The sequence below is a fragment of the Manis pentadactyla genome, chromosome 15, assembly GCF_030020395.1.
Source record: "Manis pentadactyla isolate mManPen7 chromosome 15, mManPen7.hap1, whole genome shotgun sequence".
Classification (NCBI taxonomy): Eukaryota; Metazoa; Chordata; class Mammalia; order Pholidota; family Manidae; genus Manis; species Manis pentadactyla.
The window spans coordinates 13077071-13090558 of record NC_080033.1 but is presented as its reverse complement, the minus strand read 5'-3'; the positions used below and the strand labels follow the sequence as shown (position 1 = coordinate 13090558).

Sequence of the window (13488 nt, the reverse complement as noted above, 5' to 3'; positions counted from 1 at the left end):
TGCAGTCTTTAAGAGCATCAGCTTTGAAGTCAGACTTCCTGGTTAAAATTCCAGCAAAGCTGCTTTACAAGTGGTAAGACATTGTTCCACTTCCCACCTGACTCCATGCCTCGATTTCCTCATCTGTTAAATGGAGCTAAAGATTCCAACTTATAGATAAGTGGGGAGGATTAGGTAAGTTCATGCAGGGGAAGCATTTAGAGAGAGTCTGGCATAGTGAGCAGTGAAAAAAAAAATTGGAAGCAACCTAAACGTGCAATAATGGAGGATTGTTAAATATAGTACTATAGTTCAATAATTTTAAAACAATGGTGATGGAAAAATCCTGACTAAAATAACACTAATGATGAATATCTTCACATATACACCTTTGTCTGTCTTTGTTTTTCTTTAAGAACAATTCCTAGAGATAGAATTGCTGTATCAAAGTGTGGACAGCATTAAGGCTCTTGAAGATATTGCCAAAAGCCAGATAACAACCCTAAAAGTAGGGTCTGAGTGGCTGTTACCTTGATTTTCATCAGCAGTGATTATAGTATTAAAAAAATATTTTTCTGAGAGGCCAAAAAGAAGGGGAGTGAGGGATTTGTTTAATAGCTTAGTATCCATTTCATTCATTTCTTGTTTGCCACTTCCACTTTTTCTTATTCATGAGACAGTCTGTATTATCAATTTTTTTTTGTTCATGTCTTTGCCTATTTTTCTGTTGTATGTTCACCTTATTGATTTGTAAATACTCTACATAGGAAAGACAGAAAGCTTTGCTTGCCAACTGTATATTGCCATTTGCCTTTTTTCTTGATGCACTGAAGTGTACCATTTTTACAAGGCCAAATCTTCCTCACCCTCCTCTCCTGTTTTCATCCATTGGGGTTCACCTCCTCACCACCTCCTCCAGGAAGCCTCTGTAGGAGGTTCTTTCCGGGCTGATTTCCTCATCCAGATCCCAGAGTAGGAGGGCCTGATTGTCCAACTCGAGGAAGTCCCTGGAACAGGTCTGCCACTGGCTTGTCCCAGGGGTCTGATCGCTGACTGAGATCCCTAACTAGTTATAAGGAGGCTTCCCCAGGCATGGGTTCTGGAGCCTAATAATGCCCTACTGTTTGTGCAGGGCATTAAAGAGGCAAAAGCTGTTCCTAGCCCTCCTCCCATCATCGTGACCTGGATAAAGTGCCATCATCTCAGCTACTAGACTTGCTTCTTTTAAAAACCGGGGACTCTGGAAGGCATGAAGATTTCAAAAGAGCACAAAAACAAGAATGTCTAATGCTGGCGAGGATACTATTTAAAGGACATATTTCCTCCGAATGCTGGTGGGAGGGTAAATCGGATCCCTGTAACACAACCTGGCAGTATGCATCCCAGGCCATGGGGAGGCAGCAGAGAGCAGCTAGCGAGAGCCTGCTTAGGTTTCAAGGCTAGCGCTGAGCCCTGGCTCTGCCCCATTAGCGTGTGTGAGACTTTGAGCAAATGGAGTTACTTTTCTAAGTCTCAAGTTTCCTCCTCTGTGAAGCAAGTATAATCACAGTCCCTGTTGTTAAAATTACAGGGCTTAGCACCATGCATGGTGCATAGAAATGTTCCAAGCATGGAAACTGTTACTATTATTAAATCTGAAAGATGTGCATTTCTTTTGACCCAGCCATTCCGCCTGTGGTAATCTCTTCAAAGGAAATAATTAGAGTTGTGCACAAATATTTAGCTGCTTGGATTTTTTGGGGGGTGAAATTATTTATAAAAGCAAAATATTTATCACTGCTTAGATATTCAACAAGAAAGAGTGATTAAACAAATTAGTTCATTGATAGTATGGCATTTTATTGCACCATTAAAACGAATGTTCTCAAAGAATGCTTAATGACATGGAAAGATACTGGTGATATTTATAATCTTGTATTAAAAAGACAAAATTCTCTATAAATACGTGGTTCCCATTCTGTATTTTTTTTTAAAGGTAGGTAAAATGTATGGAAAAAATGATTCATTGTACAATCATTCATTCATTTATTCTGCAGATATTAATTAAATGCCTACTATGTGCTAGACACTGGTGCTGGGGGAGGGGGACATGTACTAAACATGTAAGAGTATCTCTGAGGGAGTGGAATTAGGACTCATTCGACTAACCATTCAACACATGTTTATAGTACCAGGGCACTGGGCTTGTACAGTGAACAAAACAAAACTCCATGCTTCCATGGAGCTTATATTCCAGTAGGGGAGAAAATCAAAAACAATAAGAACAATTAGTTAATTATTGAGTATGTTAGAAGGTAATTAGAGCAACAGAAAATGAGAAAAGCAGACAAGGTGGGGGGTTTAGTAGCACATGAGAGGAATGTTTGCTGCTTTAGAGTGGGCAGAAGTAATTTCACTGATAAGGTGGCATTTGAGTAAAACCCTTTAGTAGGGGAGGGAGGGGGCCATGAAGATACCTGTGGATAGAGTCTATTCCAGACAGAAGGAACAGCCAGTGCGAAGACCTTAAGGTGGGAGAGCACCTGGTATTTCCTGGACGAGCAAGGTGGCTGGAGCTCAGTGAGTAAAATCATAGAAGACATCCGAGTTTAATTTATGGGTTCTTTTTTTCACCCCGAATTTTTTTTGACAAATGATTAACTTTAAAAAGTGTAAAAACGGTTAAGATCCAATGGTGTATCTCTTCTAGGTCATGTTACCGGGCGCAGACTGTCATTCAGAACTCATTACCTGAGACGGCTAGTTCGCATCCGCTTTGAGCCTGTTTCTTTATCTGTAAAATGGGTATTAATAATACAACAGCGTTGTGGTGAATATTCACGGAGACGAACAAGTGAAGCACTATGGGCCAGAGTAAGTGCTTAAGAAGTGTTTCTGGCCATTATTCTCCTTTACTGCCTTCCACCCAATAACTTCTTTTGGTGTAAAGTGGGAATGGGTGTTACAATAGCCATTTCCCCTTTAAGAACCCGAGTGGGTTTCTAGAAGGACCGGAAAAAAAAAAAAAAAAGGAACCCGAGTGGGCCTGGAGCCAGCCTTCCCGCACCCTTTCCAAATTTTCCAATCCCTGCTTGGCATTTTCAGCCCGAGGGCCTCTGATTGGACAATCTGCACCAATCAGCGACTTCAGCGGGCGCTGCCAAGAGCCCAGCTCCGCCCCTGGGTGGGCCCTGCCCCCGCCCGATCAGCCCCGTTGCTATGGAGACTGGTGGGCGGCGAGGGGGGGGTAAAGCCCCGGATGTTCGTTGGGGATTTAACATGGCGGCGGCAGTGGCCGCGGTGGTGGCGGCGCAAGAGAGCTAAGGACAGCGTGAGGGCGCGGAGTTCCGGGTGGAGCAGCTAGGCCGCGAGCGACGGCAGTGCCGAACCGGTAGAAAAGCGGTCGGGCCAGGGAATTGTGGTGGGCCGAGCGATGGCGGTGGGAGGTTTACACAAGTAGGGGGCGGGGCCGCTGAGGTCAAAGTTCACTCCTGGAAGGGTCGCGTCCGAGGGATCGGGGGTCAGTGCTGTGGGGAAGGGGAGGGGAGGTCAAAGGTCAAACTAGCCAAAGGGGCGTGGCGAAGGGGAGCGCAAAGTTCGAAATTTGAAGTGGAGGCGCGTTTGAGGGGTCGGAGCGATCGTCAAAAAAGGGGGTCAAAATAATTTGACGGGAGAGTACCTCTGTGAGGGGCAGAGGGCACAACCGTAGGGGTGGCGGGTTGGAGGGTCAGGGTAATAACCAGCGGAGCAGATGAATGAGATTTAGGTTGGGGGGCATCTTATGGAATCAAAGGTTGGGCGTGCCCGAAGGGGCAGAGGTCAGACTCTGCCGGCTGATACGAAGTTCCTGAGTGTCAGAAGTTAAAACCCAAGTAGGATAGATTGCTGGGGAGGAGGAACAGGGGAGGCCAAGAGAGAGATCAAAGGTGCTTGCTTCTTGGTGGAGGAAAGCGGGAGCCCCCTCCCACAAATAATGAAAATAATAGCCAACACTCATAAATCACTTACCATGTGCCAGGCCCTAGTATAAATGCTTTACATATATTTAATCCTCACCACAACTTTATGGGGGTGGTGCTGTTATCAGAGGTTAAGTGATTTGCCCAGGGTCACCTAATGAGTAAGTTGTAGGATGGGGATTCGCACTCGAATTTTGGGCCTAGAGTCATACTACACTCTCCTGCTTCTCAACAATCCTAATGTTGGTTAATATTTAATGAGGGCTAATGCTGCGCTCAGCACCCTGCATGCCTGGCCTTGTTATATCACGATCTTGTGAAGTGGGTACTAGATAGACCCATTTTACAGATAGGAAAAGTGAGGCTCAGAGAGCTTCTGCTAAGTGACAGAAGCAGATTGGGAGCTGGGTCTGAATGATTCCAGAGGTCCTGCCCCCCTGGTCACCACATTGTAGATTGTTGAAAGTCTGTTCCTGACAAGGCTGGGCCACTCCTTGGGAGGAACAAATTGTCTCTTTGGCCTTCAAGGAAGGGTGTGATGTGGGAGGAGAGGTTCCCATGGGTGTATGGGAGTGGGGTGTTTGTGGGTGGTCTAGAGGCCAAGTGAGTCTGATGGGCCTCTGGCTGGGGAGGCTGTTTTTAGGTGGCACCTTGGTACAAAGTTGGGTGTTCTCTGTACTTAAGACCCCACACTCTCATCATGGTCCCTGGTCACTCCCACCTCATTTCCTACTGCTCTTCCCATCCCTACCCAGGGGTGGGGGGGCCACCCACACTGGCCTATTTGCTATTCTTCAACTCTGTAGGCTTATGCTTCCCTCCAGGTCTCTGACCTTCCTGTTCTCTCTGCCTGGAATCCTTTCTCCACCCTGCCCCCCTCACTCACATGTCACTCACCACAGCCCCACCAGGACCACCCCAGCACTCACTGCCCTCAGACACTTTATCTCACTTCTTGTGTTTTCCCCAGCCCTGTGCTCTGTCCTTACCTTGTTTATCCCGGCAGTTTTGTTGTCTGCCTCCCCCACTAGCATATGGGCCGCACACAGGCAGGAATCTCTCTGTGTTCCCTCCCTGAATCCCCGTCTGAAGCAATGCCTAGCCTATGGAGAATGCTTGACCATCGGTGGCTGAATTTTGGACATTGTGCTCAGTGCTGAGGCTGCAGTAGTAGACAGGACACACAGAGTTCCTGGCCTCTGAGGACTCTCAGTGTCCCTTGGTGGGAGCAGACGAACCAGACCCCCAGCCAGGGATACGTGGCTACATATCTACCCCTAAGGTGCCTGGCCTGGGAGGGGCAGTGGAGCAGGGTTGGGGATGCTAAGTAGCTGTGGGGCAGGACTGGGGAATGGTTCAGAGAGAGGATGCTATAAGCAGGGATGCCTGGTTCACATTCACCTCCACCAGCCCCTGGCTGTGTGGCTGTGGGCAAATCACTTAACTTCTCTGGGCCTCAGTTTCCTCCTCTGCATAATGGGAATACTGATAGTGGTGACCTCCTAGAATTGCTGTGAGGATACAGAGTGAGAAGTGCATGGCCCAAGGCCTGGCTCACACTAGGTGCTGTGTAAGCATTGTCCTGATGCTGCTTCCCAAAGAGGGCTGAAGGGGCCTCTCCCCGCCTGCCTCCTGGCTTCCTCTGGCAGCCGCCCCACCCCCACCTGGCTGTAGCAGGGTCACCGTGTGGGCACCCCACCTGGCAGCCTTGTGAACTGGCCTGGCCTTGGGTGTCACCGTGCCCGCTCCCTCGACCTCTTGTGCTTGGCCAGATAAGGAGGGGTAGAGCTTGGGCCCTGGAGATCCCATTCAGGGCCCTGCCTGTCACTTTCCGGTGTTGGGATCTTGGGCGAGTAATTTCTTACATGCCAGTTTTGTTCCGGAGCTTCCAGTATAACAACCCCCCACCCCCAGCCCCGCTGCCCCCAGCGTCCGTGGGACAGAACACTGCAGATCCTGTTAAAGGCCCCTTTCCTCTCCCCAGTCCCTCGATGCCCTCCCTGCCGGTTTGCCACTGTCCTGGCTTTGGTGGTCAGCATTCCTCTGCAGGTGTCCCTACCTTTACTACCTTTGAATGTATTCACAAACGCTAGAGCAATAGCCTTCAGCCCTGGCTACACATTGCAGTCACCTGCAGGGCTTTCAAAATGCCATTACCCAGGCCTGCTGTAGAGATTCTGACACAGATTTACTTGGTTTGGGGTGGGGCCAGCATCTAATGACCAGCCAGGGTTGACCACCACTGTCTTATAGTTTTACAGATCAGACAAGTGCTATTGTGGTAACTAACCTGCTTTTTCTGCTCACCGTTAGAGTTTGGGTATTTGGATGGATGGATGTGTGTAGGTCTAGGGCAGGCCATTCATTTTTCCTGCTGTTGAATGTTTCTTATTGTGATTGGGCCACACAGGAGTTATCCGTTCACCTTTCCATCGCCTTTTAGGTGGTTTCCTATTGGGATGGTAGCAAGCAGCATGGCATTGAACATTCTAGAATGTGTTTCCTTGTGTGCTGTGGCTGGAGTCTCTCTTGGGTGTATGCCCTGCAGTGGAAGTGCTGGACCTTCCAAATTGCTCTCTTGAGCAGCTGTACCAATGTGCTTCCTCATAGGGCTTGAGGGACCCTTTGCTCTTCATCCTACTTTACACATATTTGTGACCCTTGCTAAAACACTTAACTCAGGCCTGAGATGGTAGGAGACAACTGATTGATGAGAAAGAGCGAGCCGGACCTAGAAAAGAGGTGGAAAGAATGGAACAGGTAGCGAGTAGGGAGTACTTAAGGGCCCTGAGGTCCAAATGAACACAGGATGATCCAGTACCCACAGAGGCTGATGTGGGGTCAGGAAGGTGGTGTTGACGTAAGGAGTATGGATTTCACTCTGTGTGTAATGGCGCTTTATTGGAGGACTTTAAGCAACGTCGGGTTTCCCTTGTATGAAGATTGCTCAGGCTGCCGTGTGGAGGACAGATCATGGCGGCCAGCAGCAGGGAGACCTGTGGGGAGGCTGCTGTGATAGTCCCAGCAGGAGAGGAGGGTGGAGGGGACAAAGGTGGAGATGATGGAGGAGGGACCTATGGGCTGGGCAAGATTGTGAGCACCTTATCCATATTAACTCATCTGATCTTCACAACAACCCACAAGGTAGGTACTGTTATCATCCCCATTTTAGAGATGAGAAAACAGACCCAGAAAGATGTGTGACTTGCCTAAAGTCTCACAGCAGGCAAGTTGCAGAGGCAGGACTTGAAGGCAGGCCTTCCGACTCCAGGGTCTCTGTTCGTTGTGGCTGTACTCCAGTGATCTGGAAGCGGTTTTGATAAGACAAGTCACTTCCTGTCCAGTTGATTCTTAGCAGGCTCCCCTTTAGGTGGAAACATCTTGTTCAACCTGGGCAGTTTCTGGACTTGGGGACCTTACCTCCTTCCGGGTCCCCCACAACCCCTTTCCCTTTCTTGTCCACTGCCTTACCCCTCCTTGTCCTGCTGGCTCACAGTGAGCCAGACTTCCTGGCCAGACACCGGTCGGGTGTCCCCAGCAGCTGTTTCTCCCATCACCCGAGCCAGGCGCCCACAGATGCTGCCGGCAGGAAGCAGTCTCCTTCCAAATCACGGCCAGGAAAATGGGACCCTTCCCGCCCCAGCCACCCATCCGGGGCTGAGGCTTATTGTCTGCCAGCTGCGATGACCCACAGGAAGGTGGGGATGGGGGACAAGGAGGGTCAGAAGGGGAGTTTTCTCAGGTCCCAGCGGAGGCAGCTGTGGCAGATGCGACATAAGCCACTACTCACTACAACCTGTCTCCTGGGGCCCTCTGGTCCTGCCCTGCCCTTCCCCAGGGTGGGAGGTGATCTGCTGCTGTCCTCAGGGGCAATGGCAATTTCCCTTCCAGGGCCACACAGTCCACACAGGTCCCTGACCCCCTAGCTGGGGACCCCTGGGAAAGAGTCTGAGGCTCCCCGTCATGTTCCTCAGCTGTTAACCAGGCTGTTGGGAGGGAGCAGTGGAGGATATCACGCTGAGGTGCTTAGCACATTCCCTGATACACAGGAAGCTCGCGCTGAGTATTGAATTCAGTAACCCTAACGATTCCCGTCCCCTTGCACACTTGGGCTGCAGCCTCCTCCTGCCTGCCCCAGCCTCTAGTGATATGGTACTAACCCCCTCCCCGACAATGCCAGATGCCCGCTGTGTGCTTTACGAGCATCATCACAGTGGCTCTGCCCAGATACCCAGAGGAAGTGTTATTAACCTCATTTCTCTTTTCTTGCACTTTAATTTTATAAGAAGACATATTTTTGCTCAGTGTGCATGTATTACCTATTCCCCTAAATAATAATAGAAAAACCGTGCATAGCACAGGAGGGTATCCCACCCTGGCTGTTGGTCCCCTTCTCAGACATGGCCATTGTTCCAGTTTCATTTCTTTCTTGAGATTTGTTCCTGTGTAGGTTCTCCCCCACTTTTGTTTTTCCCCTAGTGGAGCCGACTTCCCGTGTTTGTGTTCTGTCCTGCCCTGGCACTTTTCACTCCTAAGTTCTGTGTCAGGCATAGAGTGCGTCCTCGTGCTTTCTGCGGCTGGCTAATGTTCCCTGGCATGCGTGTGTCCCTGCCAGTGGCCATTCAGGCCTTCCCGGTCTTCTCTCCTCCAGACAGGGCTGCACCCCCATGTGAGTGCTCCTCTGGATGCCCCTCTGGATGTGGGCCTGGGGCTCCGAGCTGTGTGCCCAGCATCTCTGCCAGTAGCGTTCGGGCCTGCCTGAGCAGGGGTGCCCCTTTATGTGCCCCCCACCTCCCAGTGTCTAATGATTCCCAGGTTTCTGAGTTTGCTGGCTGGTGGATGGGATGTTATCTGATGCTTCGACCTTTACCAGTCAGATAGGTCAAACGGCCCTCCTGGTGGTTCTGATTTTAGTATGAGAGGTGGAGTGTCTTTGTGTTTGTTGAAAGCCATCTGGGCCTCCTTTTCTGGGAGCTGTCTTATTTGCACTATTTTTACTTTTCCTGAGAAGGGGAAACTGAGGCACAGGCTGAAAGCCACATAGCAAGTAAATGGCAGATTGAGAACTCCAGCTGAAGCCTCCTTGGCTCCAATCTGGAGCTCTTAACGTGTGACCCGGTGGAGGTTGAGAGCATAGGACTCTGGTGCCACTACTCGCTCGCTGTGTGATCTCAGGCAAGTCACTTCGCCTCTCTGTGCCTTGGTACCTCCTATTAGGGTTGCTTTGAGGATGTAAATGTATACTCCTTACCGCAGAATGTGTAGTAAGAGCACAGACTGTTAGCTGCTGGGATTTGTACTCACAGTATTACTCTGTATTATTAGTATTAACAGTCAGTTCTGAGTGCTTTCTGTGGACTAACTTCTTGGGTCTGCGAAACACCTCCTTCCAAATCACGGTGTTATTATTATTCTTTTATAGGGGAGGAAACTGAGAACCTGGGAGTCTTGCCTGGTGCCACAGAGCCAGCAGGGCTGGGCTTTGGCCCCGTGCGGCTGGCTGCCTAGTCTGGCTCCTAACCACTATGGCACACTACCTCTGCCAGCCCCGCAACTGAGCCCCGGGAATTAGAAGGCTCTCCCCCGGGCCCTCCTCTGCTGTGTCTTCATTCCAGGCTGCAGGCCGGAGTGGAGCTTTGGAGGGGCACACCTTGACAGGTGGGTGCCCCAGGCGGGGTCCCATACAGAGCGCCTCCCTCCCAGGCCCTCCTTGCTCCCACCCCCAGGTGCCCGGGCAGGCCCTGGAAGCTCCTGATAAAGCGGCTTTGTGCTGCGGTTTCGGGCTGGCTTCCCCAGGCTGGTTTCAGCCACTCCCACACAGTGGGAAGTAGTGGGACCTGGGCTGTCGTCCCGGGCCTCCTGCCTTCCTCCTGTTCAGTTCCTGGCACGGGGAGAGGAGGGCATTGTGGAGGGCAGGGCTCTTCTGTCTCATCCCCAGGTGACTGACCCCTCTCTCCCCTGGGTCCCCTCCTCTGCTGCCTACAGGGGTTCTGCTGTCCCATCCTCCCTTGTTCCAGATCCTCCACAGTGACCTGGCCTCAGATCATTTGACTCTGAAATGCTGTGTATTTGTGTGCGTTATGTATATTTATAATCCCACTACGCTTTAAACCCTTAGTAATTGTGAAGTATAAGGTGCCTACAGAAAAGGGTGTTAATTACACTCTTAGTTTAACAGGTAATGATAAGGTGAGCAGCTGTTCACCACACCTAGGGGAAGGGAGAGCGCTGGACCTTGGAAGCCCCCCTCACCTCCTCTTGATCACACCCCGGTAGGAAGCAGGTGTGGATGCCCTCCGTGAATGCACCTGCCGGGCCACGCGTGCACACATTTCTCCAGAAAGAGGTCCAGGCTGTGTTGCTTGGGTCAGAGGGTATTGTCGTCTTGGGAGGACACCACCATGCGGCTTCCCAGAGTGTAGTGCCTGCATACAGGCCCAGCAGACACTCCACATTCTCCCAATACCTGGTCTGTCAAACTTTTTAACTGACCACGGAACACGTTACATTGTGTTCTACTGGAAAAGTAATGGGTGCTCGTTGCCACTGAGGTAAGTCCTTCTTGTTATTTGCCCCTCCCGGTCTTCCTGGCCGTGCCAGCTCTCACCTGTCGGAGTCAAGTGCTTTTTCCTTGGTCAGCCCTGTGCAGGGGCCATGGGACCCAGAGGTGAGCACAACAGGTGGCCCTCACTGTGCTCAGTCTGGCTGGGGACACAGACCTTGACAGAAGAGGGACACGCAGACAGGTAAAATAAGCCAGCCTCCTGAGCCCGTATCCTCCCCCAGTGACCTGTCTTGTTATCGGGCACCCCAGCCGTCCTGACTGGGCCAAGAACCTGCTCATCCTGATTACTCCACATGCATGGTGTCAGGAGGGCCCAATTGCTCGGCCTTCACCAGGCACCTCCTTTCCCTCTTCTTTGTGGTCACCCGCTAGCCCGAGCCGCCCTCACCTCCCACCTGGACCATTCTGGCATCATCCTCACTCCTTCCCCCCACTCTTCCCCACAGTCTGTCCCCACATGAAGCAAGAGGGAGCCAGGGTCAGATCACGTCCCTGCCCTGCTTTGGCTTCATCTCTCTCAGGAAAAGCCTCCAAGGCCCAGCTTTCTGCTTCCCTCACTCCTCACCTGCTGCACTGCTGCTGGAACATTCCATGCTGCTCCTGCCTCAGGGCCTTTTGCTCCTGCAGCTCCCCTGTGACCTGTCACCCTCTCTCCCCACCTTCCCCTGCCTTTCTCTCTTCCTTTTCCTTGCTGTTTGCCTACCCTTGCCTCAGTACAGCACAGTCCTTATTTCTCTAGTTTGTAAGCCTTGATTGCAGGGAGAGCAAGCCTTCCTACTTGTTCTCCTTCAAGCATGTCTTGGCCATTCTTGGCTTCTTACAATTCCATTTAAATATTAGATAAGCGTCTTGTCACCCATGCAGAGACATGACATTGAGTCTCCCGATCCATGAATGTGGTATGTCTCTCTGATGTCTCAGGAAAGTGTCATACTTTTCCAACACAGTCCTTGTCCACCTCTTGTTGCGCTTATTCCGAGGTACTTCATGACATGGCAGGAGGAGTCTGTGGCCTCCTTGCCCACGAGTTGTCTGGCTGCCTGGTTTGGCCTTGCTGGGTCAGGCTCTCACAGCAGCGGTAATCGCCCATCTCCCCCATTCTCTGCTTCCTCCTGACACTGCCCCGGGCCCTGGCACAGGGCAGGCAGGGCGCCTGGAGAGGAGGTTGTAATTGTTCTGAATGATCTCAAGGGCTAATTAAGGGTTTTCCTTGACTAATCAGCTTATGGTTTAATTACTGGGGAACAGGTTGAGGGATGTGGGGAAGCAGCTCTGGTGGGGTCTCCTCAGCATGGTAGGAAGGAGGTGGACCCAGCCCTACCCTGTGGGGTTGCAGGACCTGGGGATACCCTGCATCCTCCAGTAGGGCAGCTGGGTTCCTCCAACCTTGTGAGAGAATGAGGTGGAGCACAGCAGGTGAGGTGAGAGCAGGTCCTGTCCCTGCCTAAAACCCTTCATGGCTCCCACTAACTGCCAAGGGGGCCAGGACCCTTCCTTCCACTGGTCCCCACTTCTGCTTGCCTGCTGCACTTCACCTCCCTGACCTGTGTTTAGTGCTCTCGCTTCATGCATTCTTTGCAGCTTGGCCTAAAGGTCACCACCTCTGGGAAGCCTTCTTAGGCTTCCCCCACCCTCCAGAGCAGGTGATAAGCTCTGCCAGCAACTTGCCACTGTCCAGGTCACTCATTCCACCACTGATAAGTGCTTTGTGACAGGAATGCCTGGCCTGGGCTCTGTGGTCCAGCGTTTGAGTTGCTGGGGTCCCAAGAGAAGGGGTTCAGGACTGGTGCTCTGAGGAGAAGGCTGGGAGTAGGTGTTCAGGGCTGGAGGACCTCCATGGCTGAGGCCTTCCTGGGGAGGCCACTGGCTGGACCTGACTGAGGATGGCTCCTGGGGGCTTCTGAAGGAGGAGGGGACCTGGCGATGGCTGTGCCAGGTCTGGCTTCATTCCTTGCATTCCTCAGCCGCCCCAGACTCCCAGCCCCAGATTTCCAGTGGCCCAAGGTGGGGGAGGGCGGGCAAGCAGCGGGGCCTCCCGAGCACTGCCCCCGCCCCTCCCCTTCCTTTTCCCTGCCCCAACTCCATAGTCTGCTTCTCTTTACACCCCGCCAGGGCCTCAGGCCTGGGACTGTGTGTCCAGCTCCTACCCACCCCCAATCCCGTGCTCACCCCGGCTGCTCCCTGGAATCACTTGGTGGGGGCATTGATGCAAGGGCCCAAACCCAAACCCTTTGACCCCCAATCTCTGACTGTCGTCCTCAACAATGGGGTTGATTTTTTCCCTAAGCTCCCCGCTGACTCTAGTGTGACTCTGAGCTGCACTGGTCTACAGAAACGATAGCAAACATGTATTTGCTTTGTGGTGTTTGGGGTACTTTTCTGGGCTTTCTGATGTGGTGTGATTAAATCATGTCACCCCCCCACCACACTATAGGAAGGTAACGATTATTACTCCCATGTTACAGACAAGTCACTGAGGCCCAGAGAAGGCTTGCGTGGCTTGGGGAGCAGCTTCCGTCACTGTCCTATCTTCCTGTCCCTGGGCCCTCTAGGCCTCTGCCTGGGCAGACATCTCTGTGTCCCCTCTCCTCTTCTTCTCTCTTGCTTTCCCTCCATCTCTGCCCTCAATTTCTGCTCCTCCCTTCCCCTGGCAGAAACCTCCCTGGCTTCCCTGTTCAGATCCTGCTGAAGCCACAGAGGAGAGATGGTGTCTACAGGCCCAGGACAAAGATGGGAAGGATGTTGGTGTCACCTTACCACCCTCTCTTGCTCCTGGCACCCAGGCACACATCCCACTGATGGCCAGGGGGTACTGGAGCCAGCTCAGCAACCTTGCGGGGAGGACTGGCCTGACAGGCAGACCCTGATGGATCCATGACCCCAGATCCTTCCATGGGCCCAAAATCTGGTGTTATCTGTTGCTAATTACCATCTCAGGCTCCTGTGGGGAGACCAGTGGTTTAATTTCAGCAGAGGTTTATGCTAAGATGTGAATATGGCAAAGCA

General features: G+C 51.7%; 1 protein-coding gene across 5 annotated transcripts in view; it reads left to right on the top strand.

The window, feature by feature from the left end:
* Window positions 1-3195: 3195 nt before the first annotated feature.
* PAK4 (p21 (RAC1) activated kinase 4) overlaps window positions 3196-13488 on the top strand; it is a 40982-nt gene continuing 30689 nt past the window's right edge. For 2 of the 5 annotated variants that reach the window (XM_036894716.2, XM_036894710.2), the window contains exon 1: window positions 3207-3379. The gene's annotated coding sequence lies outside the window, so the exon portion shown is untranslated. Of the gene's footprint in view, window positions 3380-9339; window positions 9576-13488 lie in introns of all 5 variants that reach the window. The other 3 variants (XM_036894712.2, XM_036894715.2, XM_036894711.2) reach the window with 3 other exon arrangements.